General features: G+C 44.5%; 1 protein-coding gene across 11 annotated transcripts in view; it reads left to right on the top strand.

The window, feature by feature from the left end:
- Positions 1-17,062, top strand: part of STON2 (stonin 2) — a 167,509-nt gene that overhangs the window by 71,750 nt on the left and 78,697 nt on the right. The window lies entirely within an intron of this gene.

Genomic DNA, 17,062 nt, shown 5'->3' with positions numbered 1-17,062 from the left:
TACATGTTTACATATGGATCTACATATATATACATAATTTATATTTGTGTGTGTATATGTATATATACAGGCTTCCTTGATGGCTATGGGGTCACAAAAGAGTCGGACACGACTTAGTGACTAAACAACAACAATGTATGTATATATACACACACCTAGGTTTATATATGTATTCAAATAAATTTGGTCTTCCATTCACCCACAGTGCCTACCTGGTTACCTGATCAGATGTCAAGGTTCGGAAACCCAAACATACATAAATTGGCAGATTTGAGCTGGAAATACATGCGATTGCTAAAGTGTTGGGAATCCAGAGAAAGCAGAAAGAAATACTTGGACCAGCTTCCCTGGATTTACAAAGGTCGCTCCGCTTTGTCTAATGTTCTGCTGTACCTTTTGGCCTTTTTAAAAATTCTTATTCAATAGACTCAAGACTACATTTTGCCAAACATTCTCTGTATTTAAAACCCTTGTGGGCTTTAAAATAAATGTAGACCAGATGTTCTCAATTTATTTGCATTTAACTGATCACAGTGGAATTCTGCCAGAGCAGTAGGATATCCCCAGGGATTTTGGACTTTTTTTTTTTTCTCTCAGACACAAATGTTTATGATGGGTAGAAAGCTTTGGACTCGAGAGTTCACTTTTTTGTGACAAGCATTTCTTAGATGCTCAGGAAGTTTCTGTTTTCAATGATTGGTTAAGGATGATCTGAAAACATCACAGGGGCCGTGTGCCTCTCTGCAGGATGTAACATGTTTCTCTGCTGCCTGCCTTGTCATAATCCTGCTTCTGCTGGTAGAACGCTAGGTTCAGGGGCCCAGAGTCCCAGTTAACAGTGATTATCATTGAGCATGATGGGGCTACAGGGGATGCTGGTTTGTTTGTTTTTTTAATTTTGATTTATTATATATTTATTTTTGGCTGCTCTGGGTCTTTGTTGGTGCGCACAGACTTTCTTTAGTTGCGGTGAGTGGGGAGCACTCTCTAGTTGTGGCTTGCGGGCTCAGCTCGCTTGCAGCATGTGGATCGAACCCGTGTCCCCTGCATTAGCAGGCAAACTCTTACCCACTGTGCCATCAGACAAGTCCACGATTCTGGATATTCCTAAGGCACATTTGTATTTTATGATTTTCTTTTCACCTTGAATATATTTTGTGTGGAAGACAAAATGAGTTAACTATTTAAAAAATTCTTTACCCAGCTACAAATTTCAGTGATAACTCATATTCCCCTTGAGTATTACTCTCCTCAAGATTAAAGGACAGTAGAACATATTTTTTAACAAACTGTATCTTTTTCTCTTTCATTGAAAGTGATTGAAAGTGAAAGTCGCTCAGTCTTGTCCGACTCTTTGCAACCCCATGAACTGTACAGTCCAGGGAATTCTCCAGGCCAGAATCCTGGAGTGGGTTGCCATGCCCTCTTTCAGGAGATCTTCCCAACCCAGGGATCAAACCCAAGTCTCCCACATTGCAGGTGGATTCTTTACCAGCTGAGCCACCAGGGAAGCTATCAGGGAAGGCTTTCTCTTTCATTAACAAATATAAATTTGTCCCCATTTCTGTTTTTAGGATGCCCAGGATCCTTGATATTCTTCTTTTTTAAATGTGTTTTTTTTTTTTTGTGGGAGGTAGAAGTCACATGATATAAAACATTACTTTCACCATATTCAGCTATACAGTTCAGTGGCACGAAGTACATTCACATTGTTGTGCAACTCTCAGCATCATCCATCTCCTGAATTTTTCATCTTCATAAACTGAAACTTGGTCCCCATTAAGTACCAACTCCCACCTCCCCCGGTATCTACCAGTGTGCTTTCTGACTCTGAATTTGACTATTCTAAGTACCTTATATAAGTAGAATCAAACAGTATTTGTCTACACCTAGAGGTAAAGAACCTCCCTGCCAGTAAAGGAGATATAAGAGACGTGGGTTCAATCCCTGGTCAGGAAGATCCCCTGGAGGAGGGCACAGCAACCCACTCCAGTATTCTTTCCTGGGAAATCCCATGGACAGAGGAGCCTGGCAGCCTGCAGTCGATAGGGTTGCACAGACTTGAACACAACTGAAGTGACTTAGCACGCACTCACACACAGTGTATATTGGAATGCATTTTTAAGATTAACTTAGTATATGGCATACAGATTGTACTTTCTTTTTTCCCCGTGCTATGGTTTGTTTCCATTAGGTTGTACATTTTGGATTTAAATCGGTATTTTAAAACTCTGATGATTGCTCTCTTTGAAAGTTTCTCCAGAGAGGTTCAAAAGTTTCTCAGAAACACAAACTTTTTTTTGAGTAAAATTGGTATTTTACCTGTCATTGCAAATATAGAAAAGAGTAAGATATATGACATCTGTCTATGAAGAATGGATAATCTGCAAGCTAATTTTTGCCTTTGAAAGGATTATTATATATAACTTTAAAAATAGTTTTCATCTATAGAACATCTAGTATGTTACACACATGTACACATACATTTAATCTTTACAATCGTTTAAGTAGATATTACTGTTTCATTTTATAGATGCAGAAACATGGCTAAAGATATGAAATCATCTGTCCAAAGACACGTAACTCTAAAGGGTAGCGCTGGGATTCAATCCCAGGCTCTCTCCTCCGTTTCCCCACCTGGTGCTTGGCAATGAGAGGCTTGTGGTTGTGGACGCAGTGAGTGTGGACAGCAGTGGCAGACAGTCCTCCTGGGGCCTGGCACTGCTTTTTGTACATCCCAGGGGCTTTGAACAAACCTGCCTCTGGGTTGGTGACTTGTTCAGGAGTCCCCATTAGACTGAGACCTTCTTGGAAGCTGGAACCGCAGCCTATTCATTTTATATTCCCATAGTGTGCCTGGCACATTGAAATTATACAGTGGATCCTTGTGGAATAAATTAACTATTCTGATAGAGGGCTGGAAGGCCTGTGTTCCCATTCCTACTCTCCAGTTATCTAGGCTAATTGAAGTGTAACTTCATGACAGGGAAAAAGTAAAAGAGAACAAATAGGAACAGCTAATGTGAAAAAATGACTTTTTTTCCTGTGTTTTCGAATGTTAGGCATTTATCCAGTGGTATCCATTCATTTTGTTTTCCAGTTCTTATTTGGATCTTACTGTCATCTTTTGGGCTTCCCAGGTAGCTCAGTAGTAAAGAATCCACTTGCCAATGCAGCAGACGAAGGTTTGATCCCCGGGTCTGGAAGATCCCCTGGAGAAGGAAATGGCAACCCACTCCCGTATTCTTGTCTGGAGAATTCCATGGACAGAGGAGCCTAGTGAGCTACCATCCATAGAGTTGCAAAAGAGTCAAAGACAACTTCAGTGACTTAAGGACAACAACAAATCATATTTTAAATTTTCTTTAAAAAAATGGATGTATGTGAATATATATGTGTGCAGTGGGGGATTCTGTCTCTGTTTGGTATCTCAGAATCTCACTTACCCAGAATATGTCAGAGAGTGCAAAGAAGGCGATTTGGGGAAAGTTTTTTTGTGTTAGTCCTTGTGACTATTGAACCATCTGTGTAAAGCAAAATACGAGAAGAGGTGGCAGAGTATGTGCTCCATACAGATGATCTAAACCAGATCTTTTACAACTACTTGGTAAAAAAACAAACAAACAAACAAAAAACCTGTGACCTCCAACCAGAGATTTTGCAAGTCCCTTTTAGAATTGTTAATGCACTAGTCCTGAAGAGGAGGTGACAGCTGCAGTGCCTTTTATTGATTACCTTCCGAGGTGTTCTGTGTAGTGTTGTGATCTTCACCTTTACAGATGATGACACCCACAGGCACACATTAGTTAAGTGACAGAATTCGGATTGATGTCCAGGCTTGTTGACACTGTGCAGCTCCTCCAGTCCTGTAGCAGGGCTCTCTGCAAGGACCACGTCACGGCACCCAGTCCTACAGGGCAGAACTTAAGAGGCTGTGTTCTTCCAGTGCCAAACAGGTGATCTAAACTAGATACCACTTAGAATTGAAAGAGTCCATGAACTTGGATGGGGCTCCCCTGATAGCTCAGTGGTAAAGAATCCACCTGCAATGCAGGAGATCGGGTTTGATCCCTGGGTCGGGAAGATCCCCTGGAGGAGGAAATGGCAACCCACTCCAGTATTCTTGCATGGAGAATCCCATGGACAGAAGAACCTGGTGGGCTACAGTCCACGGTGTCGCAGAGAGTCAGACACGACTGAGCAACTGAGCACATGACCTTGAATAATAGGTTGTTATTGTCTCTCACCTCAAGGGAGGTTAGTAAAATGAGCCTTTCCTTCACTTATGAGTGCAGGGAGCAAACTGTAGTAGTATTTTCAGTATTTCTTAATCATCTACAGAAATCATAGATATTTCCATAGCGCATTATAAGTTTTGACAGATTATCTCAAAGTATCATAATGGCAACCCACTCCAGTACTCTTGCCTGGAAAATCCCATGGACGGAGGAGCCTGGTGGGCTGCAATCTGTGGAGTCGCTAAGAGTCAGATACGACTGAGCGACTTCACTTTCACTTTTCAATTTTGTGCATTGGAGAAGGAAATGGCAACCCACTCCAGTGTTCTTGCCTGGAGAATCCCAGGGACGGGGGAGCCTGGTGGGCTGCCATCTATGGGGTCGCACAGAGTCGGACACGACTGAAGCGACTTAGCAGCAGCAGCATCATTTATCTCATTGCAACTTAGAAATCATGGTAGTTATTGACTGTATTAGTGGCTGTATTAATGGTGGTATAACTATTCTGCTATCATCCAGGTAACACACGTGGTGTCTTAGACTAGGGCAGTGAACTCGGTTAGTGCCCTGAACTCAGTTAGTGCCCTGTTAGGAACTGAACAGATTCAAAAGACATTTAGGGGACTCCCCTTGTTGTCCAGTGGTGAAGCATCCACCTACCAATGCAGGGAACATGGGTTCAGGTCCAGGATCTAAGATCCCCCATGCCACGGGGCATCTAAGCCCATGTGCTGCAGCTACTGAGTCAACTAGAGAGCCTGTGCTCCATAACAACAGAAGCCACCACAGCAAGAATCCCGAGTGCCGCATCTTGGGAGTAGCCCCCTGCTCGCTGCAATTAGAGAAAGCCCACACACAGCATTGAAGAGCCATGCACTGCAACGAAGACCCAGTGCAGCCATAAATAAATAAATTAATAGCAACACTTTTAAAAACAGGCATTTAGTATTTAGAAGGGACAGAGTCCCCATTACATGGTTTCCCCTGTTACGCTTCAACATGTTCCACCTCCATGCCTCCACTCTTGATTTTTATCCTGAATAGCTCATTTTTTTCCCCCACATGACAAACCTACTGCTGGTTTAAAGTAAAACTCAAGTGATGCTTTCTCACACGAAGCCCTTACTTTGTGCTAAGTATGGCATTCCAACGAAGCCACCCCAAGCAGATTCTTTCGTGAGCTTTCCTTTAGGTCCCTGTGTGTCTACCATCTCGTCTACCTTTGGTAGAGGGTTCTTTGCATGGAAGTTATTTCTCTACAGGCTCAGGTCCTCCAGGGCAACAAGGATGTTTCCATGTTTGAATCATTCCTACAGTCTGGTCTCCAGCACAATGGCAAGAATGAAGGAGGCATCCGATGAATGTTTTTCATTATTTCTCTCCTTTTTTGCCACATTGCATCAGCATTATGCCCTTGCCTTCAACCTCGGGGTGGGGAGGTGGGGAAACTTGCCTCAAAATACCTTGGTGTCGGGTATTCAAGTCTAGAAAAAGAAATTGAGAAAAATGTTGGCTTGGCCAAAAAGTCTGTTTGGGTTTTCTGTAAGATGTTCCAAAAAAACCTGAACAAGATTTTTGGCCAACTCACTAGAAGTGAGTTCCTCTGATCATAAGTTTGAATTAATTTGCTGCTGCTGCTGCTGCTGCTAAGTCGCTTCAGTCGTGTCTGACTCTGTACGACCCCATAGACGGCAGCCCACCAGGCTCCGCCATCCCTGGGATTCTCCAGGCAAGAACACTGGAGTGGGTTGCCATTACCTTCTCCAGTGCATGAAAGTGAAAAGTGAAAGTGAAGTCGCTCAGTCGTGTCCGACTCTTAGCGACCCCATGGACTGCAGCCCAGCCTACCAGGCTCCTCCATCCATGGGCTTTTCCAGGCAAGAGTACTGGAGTGGGTTGCCATTGCCTTCTCCGTTGAATTAATTTACTCACTATTTTAAGTGTAAGCTTATTGGGTCCATCTGTGAAAGATGGTGTCGTCCCCTTTAAGTGGCTTCCCAGGTGAGTGATTTAACACCACTAATTTGATTTAAGACAGAAATTACTCACTAAAGCTCTTGTGCAAACCATTCAACACCTAGCAAAGTCAGGCTTCCAAGAGGGAAAGCTCTGCTTTTTTTTCTGATTAAAGATTTTAACTGGAACTCAACAAAATAACAGTGGGCATAAAATGCTCAAACCACAGTGGCTGGCACACGGGCCCTCTCCAGGGTGTGTTATTAGCCCCGAGCCTCTGGAAATGGATGTCTTCATGTTTGGTTTGGAATCATAGGGGTTGGTTTGGATTCTTTAGCCGTTAAAGTTAGAAAAAATATAAGAGATTACTTAGTAGAATTTCTCCCACTTTACAGGCAAGAAAATCAAAGCCTGGAAAGTATTAGCAACAGGGTCAGACTTTGTTATCCTCCGTCTCTTGCCCATTCTGTGGCTTGTTTGAAAACCTAAGAAGGACTGCCTTGGTGGTCCAGTGGTTGAGAATCCACCTGCCAATGCAGAGGACATGAGTTCGATCCCTGGTCCCAGAGGATCCCACCTGCTCTGGTGCCACTGAGACTGTGTGCCACCACCCCTGAGCCCCTGCCCTGGAGCCTGTGCTCTGCAACGCAGAGAAGCCAGTGCCAGGAGAAGCCTGAGGACTGCAACTGGAGGGGGACCCCAGCTCGCTGCAGCTAGAGAAGGTCCACACACAGCTACAAAGACCCAGGACAGCCAAAAATAAATAAAATTAAACATAAATTCTAAGAGACTGGCCAGGCTCAACGGATTATTTTTCCTTTTATTTCTCTCTGTTTCATTTCTCCCCTCCCACCCTCCTTCCCTCCCTTCTTTTCCTCCTTTTCCTGAATTAAACAGTGAACCCTTCTTTCTTGAGGTTTCAGTTCACTCCTGAAAATTTAAACCCTGTGGAACGAGTGGAGATGGAAGCCCTGAGATCCAAGACGGCGATTTTTCCCTTAATAGGAAGTTTGACACCTTAATGAGCTGTGACCATAGGGGGTCTCTTGACTCCCAAGCAAATGCGTCCTGGCACTGAGGTCCAGGTGGGACAAGGTCTGGTCTCTGTGATTCATCTTGGGGGCTCTTTGGCAATAAGCTGCCGGCTGTCTTCTCTTTGAGATGTTACAGACCTCTTCTCCCCCATCTGACTTTGCCTTGGGGCCATCTCTTTCTTGCATTTCTCATAGCTTAGAAAAGCTCCTTGTTAATGTTAAAATGGGGCTTCCCTGATAGCTCAGTTGGTAAAGAATCCGCCTGCAATGCAGGAGACCCCAGTTCGATTCCTGGGTTGGGAAAATCTGCTGGAGAAGGGATAGGGTACCCACTCCAGTATTCTGGGGCTTCCTTGTGATTCAGCTGGTAAAGAATCTGCCCACAATGTGGGAGACCTGGGTTCAATGTCTGTTTTGGGAAGATCCCCTGGAGAAGGGAAAGGCTACCCATTCCAGAATTCTGGTCTGGAGAATTCCACGGACTGTATAGTCCAGGGGGTCACAAAGAGTCAGACACGACTCTTTGTTAAAATAGACTTTCTTCAAAAAATGGGACTTAATTTTTCATGTTCATTTCAAGGGAGAGAATGAGTTTGCAACGTAACTTAGGTCAAGTGAGGAAACGGATGATACTGCTGTAAAAGGGCAGCTGTGCTTGGGAGAATTCCCATCTGCCATGAGCCTCCAGAACAAATTCCCGTCACCACCCTGTGGGTCCATGTGGAAACACAGAGACGTGCTCTACACGGGGTTATAAACAGCCCTTCCCAGGGGCAGCCCCAGGGTGTGCGTTGGCTGTCAAGTGGACATGTGGCTTTTCCTTAGCCTTGGGTGGGGTGCTGGGCCTGTTAGTTTACTAGGGTTGTCATGACACAGTTACCACATCCTGGGCGGCTTCAAGGACAGACATTTGTTTCCTCACGATTCTGGAGCTTAGATGTCCAGAATCAAAGCATCAGCAGAGCTGGTTCCTTCTGAAGCCTCTCTCCTGTTCCTTCACACAGTGTTGCCTGTCTGTGTGTGTGTCTGGGTCCTGATCTCTTCTTGCAAGGATGGTTATACTGGATTAGGGCCCATCCTAATGACCTCAGTTTAACCTAACTACTCCTTTAAAGGTGGCTCAGTGGTAAAGAACCTGCCTGCCAATGCAGGAGTCATAAGAGACGCAGGTTCGATCCTTGGGTCAGGAAGATCCCCTCGAGGAGGAAATGGCAACCCACTCCAGCATTCTTGCCTGGAGAATCCCATGGACAGAAGAGCCTGGCAGGCTACAGTCCACGGGGTTGCAAGTTGGACATTACTGAAGTGACTTAGCATGCATACACACACCTCTTTTATTAAAGACTGTCTCTAAAAAGGTCACATACTGAGGTACTCATGGTTAGGATTTCAACATACGAATGTTGAGGAGGATATACAATTCTGGCCATAACACTATGCAAACACAGACTAGAAGTCCTCTCCCTTCCCTGCCCGAGATAGGCAGATTGACGTTATGAACCTGTCCCATGTCGTCTTCCTAGAGTCAAAACTGTCCATGCTACTTGCTATGGAAACTGGATTTTTGGGTCTGACACTCCACTTAAGGCCTACTTCCCATAGTTAAAGTAAGGAGAAAGGAGTTTTTGCTTCATAACCCCCTCAGTCAGCCTTTTTGCCTACTTATCTATCGAATAGCTTGCTCGTTCACAAAGGGGTTGGTAAATCCTGCTGGACTCATTGGTTTACATGCCAATTCAAAATTAAATATAATAGTTCACAAAAGAAGAAATGCAGACGTTATGCAAAAAGATGATGATTCCTATAATCAGTTGTGCAGATCAACAATGATGTCCATCAGCTTGGTCAAGTTCAGACGATTGGAAGTGTCTAGTGTTGGCAGTGGAGAGCTGGGAATTTGCGTACAAGGATCGCAGAAAGGCCTTTCTGGAGGGCATTCTCGCTATTGGTGTCAATTTAAATGTCACTCTTTAACAATTAGTTTATCCCAAGGAAATAATTCAATATGTGCCTGTATGTGCAAAGCAGCACCATTTGTATTCGCCAAAGCAAACAAACAAAGCCCAAATGTCAGTGTGAAATGCTATGCAGCCATGGAAGGTGTCCCAATTATATTAACTGGAAAAGGCAGGCTAGAGAATAGAATGTATAATCGTTTTGTTATACTGGTCTGTATATGTATGTGTTAGTCGCTCAGTCGTGTCCAACTCTTTGCAATCCCGTGGACTGTAGCCCACCAGGCTGCTCTGTCCATGGAATTCTCCAGGCAAGAATATTGGAGTGGGTTGCTATGCCCTTCTCCAGGGGATCTTCCCAAACCAGGAATCAAACCCAGGTCTCCTGTATCATAGGCAGATTCTTTGCCGTTATGAGCTACCACAGAAGCCCCAGTCTATATATACTTTTGCTATATTTGTGTGTGTGTATGTGTATGTATATTTCTAATTATATAGAAAAAAAATTAATGGGGTATATCCCAAACTGCTAATATTGGTTATGTTGGGGTAGTGGACTTTTCATTCCTTACTACATTTATTTCTGGAGGATCTAGATTATAATAACTATAGATCATTCTAAAAGTCAGAAAAAATAAGAATGAAAATACTTCCATTTAGAAAATTGGACATGTTACTGGAGCATTTTAAAATTTCTTTTATGATATATGTGTTCGTTTGGAGGCTGGTTTATTTGGGGGTTGAGTGCTAGCCTCTTTTGCTTTGTGTGGGAGGCTAGAATTTCAGGTTTTGCTGTCACGCACTTACGTTCGATTTCTCACTAGCATAATGCTAGTTGCTTATTCTTTGCAGGAAGTAAATATGGCGTAGTGGAAAGCCATAATCTTCCGAGTTTGACAGACCAAACATCAATTCTGCTTCTTCTCTGCTCTGTGACATCCGGCAGGTTCTTTAACCTCAGTGACCTTTAGTTTCCTCAACTGTAGAATGGAAATAATAATGATAACTCTGAGCTTGCAGGTTTGTTCTGAAGGTTCCATGAGATCTGGAAGATAAAGTTTCTGGAATAAAATAACGAGTAGTTATTATGATGGTAGCAGTATCAAGTGGTTCTGAGAATTCCTCTTGTTTTAGAGCTGGGGCTTAGTTTATGGGAGGAAAATTCTTTCATGTTTTGGAAAAATGGCTAAATGGAACCCCAGAGAAGTCCCACTTCATGTCCCTGGCTAATTTTTGTAAACTGCCTTTAGAGAAACACAGTTTCTTCTATTTGTTCTCTTCTTATTGACTGAAGGGTGGGCTCATCAGTAAGTTTGGGGAAACCACTTGGGTCTATGGCATTTTCCTGCAGAATTAGAATCAGGAAGAAAAAGCTTTCCTGAAAAGAGGTGGGAGAGAAGGTGGGGTGAGAGGGAGGACTGGATGGGGCAGGGAGCCAATGCCAGAGTTGCTTTCATGAGGGGCCTCCCCCCCCTCCTCTTCAGGGTTGGTTTGTTTGTACAAATTGGTTGCCTCAAGCAACACATTATTAGTTTGAGCCAGAACGTATCCCGGGAGACTTGCTGCTTTCCTTTTGCCAAGTAATTGTCCTTTTCCCAAAGAGGATGCTGGGATTGTGGGGGCATTTTCCACTTTGGCATATTTGAGTCCCCCCCTCCCACCTCCCTTACACTGAGTGTCTGCTTCTGGCAAGGCATTAGGCATTGAGAAAGCAACCAGTTGTAAGCTGTTAATCCTTGTTTTCAACTCCTGGGTTTTGCTCACCTTCTTTGAACCCTCAGTACTGGTGTCTGGTGTCATTGGAGAAGACCCTGATCCTGGGGAAGATTGAAAGCAAAAGGAGAAGGGGGCGGTAGAGAATGAGATGGTTAGATAGCATCAATGACTCAACGGACCTGAATTTAAGCAAAGTCTGAGAGATAGTGGAGGACAGAGAAGTTTAGCATGCTGCAGTCCATGGGGTCACAAAGGATCAGACGTGACTTAGCGACTGAACAACAGCAACAATAACAACAACAACTGGTGTCTGAAGAAAGAAGATTATCCAGGCAGACCGTGGATATATTTCAGGTTCCTTTCCAGATCACCACAGTAAAGTGAATATTGCAATAAGGTGGATCATGAAAATTTTTTGGTTTCCTAGTATATGTAAAAGATATAGTCACACTGTACTAGAGTCTGTTTTGTGTGCAATAGCATTATGTCTAGGAGAAGGAAATGGCAACCCACTCCAGTGTTCTTGCCTGGAGAATCCCAGGGACGGCGGAGCCTGGTGGGCTGCCGTCTATGGGGTCGCACAGAGTCAGACACGACTGAAGCGACTTAGCAGCAGCAGCAGCAGCATTATGTCTAAAAAGCAAGATAGATACCTTAATTAAAAAAATACATTTTGGGGACTTCCTGGTGGTCTAGTGGCTTATACTCCCAGTGCAGGGGGCCTGGCTTCGATCCCTGGTCAGGGAACTAGATGCCGCTTGTTGCAACTAAAGATTCTGCGTGCTTCAAGGAAGACTGAAGATCCCACATGCCACAGCTAAGACCTGGTGCAGCCAAATTAATAAAAGATAAATAAAATTTTCAAAAATACTTTATTGCTAAAAAATGCTAATCAACACCTGAGCCTTCACAAGTTGTCATCTTTTTGCTGGTGAAGGGTCTTGCCTCGATGTTGACCGGAGGTTGGGGTGGCTCCGGCAACTTCTTAAAACAAGGCAGCAATGGCGTTCACCACGTTGATTGACTCTTCCTTTCACAAATGATTTCTCTGTAGCAGGCTTGATAGCATTCTACCCACAGTAACACTTCTTTCCAAATGGGAGTCAGTCCTCTCAAACCTGCTGCTGCTTTATAAGAAGCACAGAGAAGGCAATGGCACCCCACTCCAGTACTCTTGTCTGGAGAATCCCATGGATGGAGGAGCCTGGTGGGCTGCCGTCTATGGGGTCGCACAGAGTCGGACACGACTGAAGCGACTTAGCAGCAGTAGCATAAGAAGCAAGTCCTCACGTGTTAAGGTTTTATTATGAGATGACAGCCGTTCAGTCACATCTTTAGGCTCCATTTCTAGTTCTCTTGGCATTTCCAACACATCTGCCATTATAATAGTAATGTCAAATATCACTGATCATAGACCACCATAACCATGTAATGATGAAAAAGTTTGAGATATTGTGAGAATTGCCAAAACAGACGCAGAGACACAAAGTAAGCAAATAAATACTATTGGAACATTGACTTGCTAGATGCAGGGGTACCATAAGACTTCAATCTGTTAAAAAAACAAAACCTCTGTATGGTGCAATAAAGCAAAATGCAATAAAAACAAAGTAGGCCTGTATCACTGGTCAAAACATTCCTGACCCCTCCCCCTGACAGAGGCCCCTTTGCAACAGGATGATATTCCTGCCTCATTGACGTCAGGCTTGACCATGGGACCTGCTTGTTGGCCAGTGCAATGCAGGTGGAAGTCATATTTGCAGCATAAATTTCCATGTGCTTTTCCCATTGTCAAAGTCACCCCCTCTGCTTCAGAGGGTGCCCCCAGACCCTGGATTAGACCTGGTTTTGGTGCTTTCTCTGGCTTCAATTGTCCCCACACTGCAGCTTCTAGACCACAGTCCACATACCCAGGACTCTAGAATCCTTTGCCTAGATAGCCGTGGGCCTGCCCTCTGATCTCTTCCCAGATCTGTGCGCCCGGATGCAGCCCGTACTGTGGGCGTGTGGAGCCCTGGGCCTGCAGGGGCTGGGGATAAAGCCTGGAGCTGAGGACAGTGGGGGACAGAGGGGGTGGGGGAGGGAAGAGAGAGAAGGGAGCGACCCTCCGGCCAGGGGTCTCTTGTAGCTGCACGGAGAGGTTTCTGTGTCATGCCCCGAGGAGGCCAGGAAGTCACAATTCCATCTTGGCCTTCTGGATTGGTCTGAACATGTATTGGTCATGGAGGATGAGACATACTTTATTTAACAGTGTTAGCTTGGTCCTTGCTTTGAGATATTTGGATATCTGTTACATGGGCCTGCATCAGAACTGCTTGGGCAGTTCCCACGAATGCTCAGATGAGACAGGGCTGCATTTCAGCCTGAGCCTCAGAAGAATGTAGACAGAGCTTAGCTAATTCTCGATGGATGTTATGGGAAAAATAAATCTTCATAATTGTAAGTCCCCAGGAGTTTGGAGTGGTCTGTTACTCTGGCATAACTTAGATTGAGGTCACTAATTCCAAAATGAAGAGGTGACATTCAGTGAAGATGTCTGATCTCACCCACTTGAAGTGTAGTGTTATAGGCAGAACTTTTTGTTATTGTACATATTGTACGTATGCTTCCCTGATGGCTCAGACAGTACAGAATTTGCCTGCCATGTGGGAGACCTGGATTCGATTCCTGGGTTGGAAAGATGCCCTGGAGAAGGGAAAGGCAGCCCACTCGGTATTCTTGCCTGGAGAATCCCATGGACAGAGGAGCCTGGCAAGCCATAGTTCGTGCGGTCACATAGAGTTGGACACAACAGAGTGACCAACACTTTGACTTTCACATGGCAGTGCTAGTGCTACCCAGAAGAGTCTGGAAGAAATCTTGGGGGTTGAGTGGAGTTCTGTGACTGGGCACGTCTGGGCCCCATAGGCACCCGGTTGCTCTCATTGCTGTTCCTGAATTGCTAACATTATTGCTTAGCATTATTATTATTGCTAAGAATTATCCCAATGAATGGTTTTCAGGTCATGGCTGCTCAGTTCAGTTCAGTTCAGTCGCTCAGTCGTGTCTGACTCTTTGCAGCCCCATAGACTGCAGCACGCCAGGCCTCCCTGTCCATCACCAACTTTCAGAGCTTGCTCAAACTCATGTCCATCGAGTCGGTGATGCCATCCAACCATCTCATCCTCTGGCTGCTTAGATTATATCAAATATGAGGAACTTGCTGGAGCTGAGACTATCTGATTTGGAACAAAGAAAAGTCACTTGGTCCTGGATGGGAGTAATACTGTGAGCTTGGCCTAAGGATATCAAATATGGACATTTGTAATGGCAGTTAAGGTAATTATATTGTAGATGAAAAACATACTTGTTTTCAGAAAGCTTTCAAATACATACATAAATTTATTCACTCTTTATTATAGTCCATGAGATAAGAAGAAAAACATCCTGCCTTTTCACAGAGGATGAAACTAAGGCTTATTAAGTTCCAATGATTTGTGCTCTCTTCGGCTACCAATAGTAGTATTGGTATTAGGAATATTCCTGGAGTAGGAAATGGCAACCCCCTCCAGTATTCTTGCCAGAATAATCCCATGGACAGAGGAACCTAGCGGGCTAAAGTCTGTGGGGTCTCAAGGAGTCAGACGTGACTGAGCATGCACACATGTATTGTATAATACACGTGTTAAAGATACATTTTGTCTTATGTGTCATATATATTTTATATACTTTATGTCAAGTATTGAGATGTATTAATGGTATTTAAATAATTTATATGATGCCTTGGCAAGGAGGCTAACTGCTCTAGCATCTCCAGAGATCTCAGTGGCTCAGCAGAATTCAAGTTTATTTCTCATTCTCACCACCGTGGGTACTGGTGACAGAGTGCTGTGCTCCAGAGTTCAGGGACCCACTTGCGCTCAGAGTCTCCTCCATTCAGGTGGTGGGTGGGAGGTGGGCGTGCAATCTGCCGGCCAGAACTCAAGGCCTGGCCACGCCTTCCTGCCAGAGAGGCTGGAAAACGTGGTCTCGCTTCGTGCCCAGAAAGCAGAGAACATGGCTGTTCGTGAATACACGAGATCTGTGCCACAAGGTTCATGGAAACGTGTAGTTCTCCCCTGATTACAGGGGCTCTGTTTAAAATCTGCAGATCATTGTTTTTCCTCCAGCTTTATTGAGGTATAATAGGCACACAATAAACGAAACACATTAAAAGGGTACAGTGTGATGAGCTTTGACACATGTCTACATCCGTGAAGCCATCACCATAATCAAGATAATGAATGAATCTGCCACCCTCAAAAGTTCCTGGTATCCATTTGTAATCCTCCTTTTCTCCTTAATCATCCCCACCCCCAAGTCCTGCCCCAGGCACCCCCTACTCTGCCTACACAGACTTGCTTGCATTTTTAAGAATCTCGTCTAAATGGAATCGTACCGTAGTTTCTGTAATTTGGCTTCTTTCACACAACATTATTATTTGGGAGTTCATCTGTGTTGCATGTATCAATAATTCATTCCTTTCTGTTGATGAGTAGTGCTTTATTATATTGTTATACCACAATTTGTATTATTTTGTTTTATTTAAAAAAACCAAATCCATCTTTTCAAAGTTTGAGGACATTTTTGATACTTTGCCTTTTGACAGTTAGAAAAAGTTCAAAATGCCCTGCCCTCTTTGGGCAGGTCCAAAAGAACAGCCCTGAGTCTGTCATCCAGAACATGAGTCACAGGAAAAAGAGTACTACGCTGAGCAGGTCTGTGTTTTTCTTGTTTCTGAACTTCATATTGGGTGGGCTATTAATCAAGTACTAGCAACTTAATATAGGCCAATCACTGCCCTGTGACGTTGGGAATATAGTCATCCCCCTGTCTCTGCGGGCTTCCCAGGAGGGGCAGTTGGTGAAGAATCCACCTGCCAATGCAGGAGTTGCCAGAGATGCTGGTTTGATCCCTGGGTCAGGAAGATCCCCTCGAGTAGGAGATGGCAACCCACTCCAATATTCTTGCCTGGAGAATCCCATGGACAGAGGAGCCTGGTGGGCTTCAGCCCATGGGATCGCAGAGAGTCGGACACGCCTGAGCATACGTGCTTGCACACCTGGTCTCTGCAGGGACCCCAGGAGCCCCTGTGGATGCAAACATCTGGGGATGCTGAAATACCATGCATCAAATGATGTAATATACTGAGTCTAGTCCGAGCGCCATATCTGTTTCTCATCCTGGGATGCAGAGGGGCCAACTCTTCAAAAGAAAGAAGATAATCCCCAAGGTTGACAGTCTGAGGTCTGTGTCATTTGCTTGTCCCTGACCCTGCAACCTCAGTCCACACTGTTCACTCCAGGGTGGCACAGTGCCACCTGTGTTCACAAACCTTCTAGGACTTAGCTGCCTAAACTCTGACTTTCTTACTCTGTCATCCACGGCTCATTCTCAGGCTTCACCTGACTTCAGTTTGTCTTTTTTTTTTTCCTTTGGCCAAGCTGTGAGCCATAAGGAACTCAGATCTTAGGTCCCTGACCAGGGATTGAACCCTTGCCCCTTGCCTTGGGAGCAAGGAGTCTTAACCACTGGACTTCCAGGGAAGCCCCACAGTTCGTCATCTTTAAATGAGCTTAGCAGTGTGTGTTGGGAGCTACTTACTAAGAGAAATACTTATTTCATCTAATGGAAAATGATTATTTACTGAAATAAATCATAACTAAGTGAAATCATATGAAGTATGATTCCCTTTCTCTCTTTCTCCCTCCTTCCATATTTTGGTCTTACCTTTCCTGCCTGATTGTCAACCACCACCATCTATCAGTTGCACTGTCCATCTAAACCAAAAGCTTCTTTGTTCCCCACGCACATTCTCTGTTTTCCTCTCTTTGAGGTTTGGCTGACAGTGTTTCATGCCGTGGGTCCATATGGTCCCTCAATCAAGATCCATCTCAGACGTCAGCACCTCCAGGAAGCCTGCCTTGGTTCCTCAGGGGTAACTTCTCTACCATAGCATCTCCACTGTATCCCTTACTCCTTTCTGCTCTGTCCTGTTCATATAGACCTGGCTCATGTGCTGTTCTTTGCCTCAGGACTCTTTCTCTTGCTAGTCCCTCTATCTGGAAGAACTATTCTTCAGGATGCTCTCACACCTCCCTCCCTTACTGCATTCGTGTCTCTGCTCAGCTGCCCCCTCAGGGAG

This window comes from Giraffa tippelskirchi, chromosome 7 (genome assembly GCF_054371585.1).
Source record: "Giraffa tippelskirchi isolate mGirTip1 chromosome 7, T2T-mGirTip1v1.2.pri, whole genome shotgun sequence".
NCBI classification, from domain to species: domain Eukaryota; kingdom Metazoa; phylum Chordata; class Mammalia; order Artiodactyla; family Giraffidae; genus Giraffa; species Giraffa tippelskirchi.
Note: the sequence above shows the minus strand (reverse complement) of the source record. Positions and strands in the feature narration are given on the sequence as shown.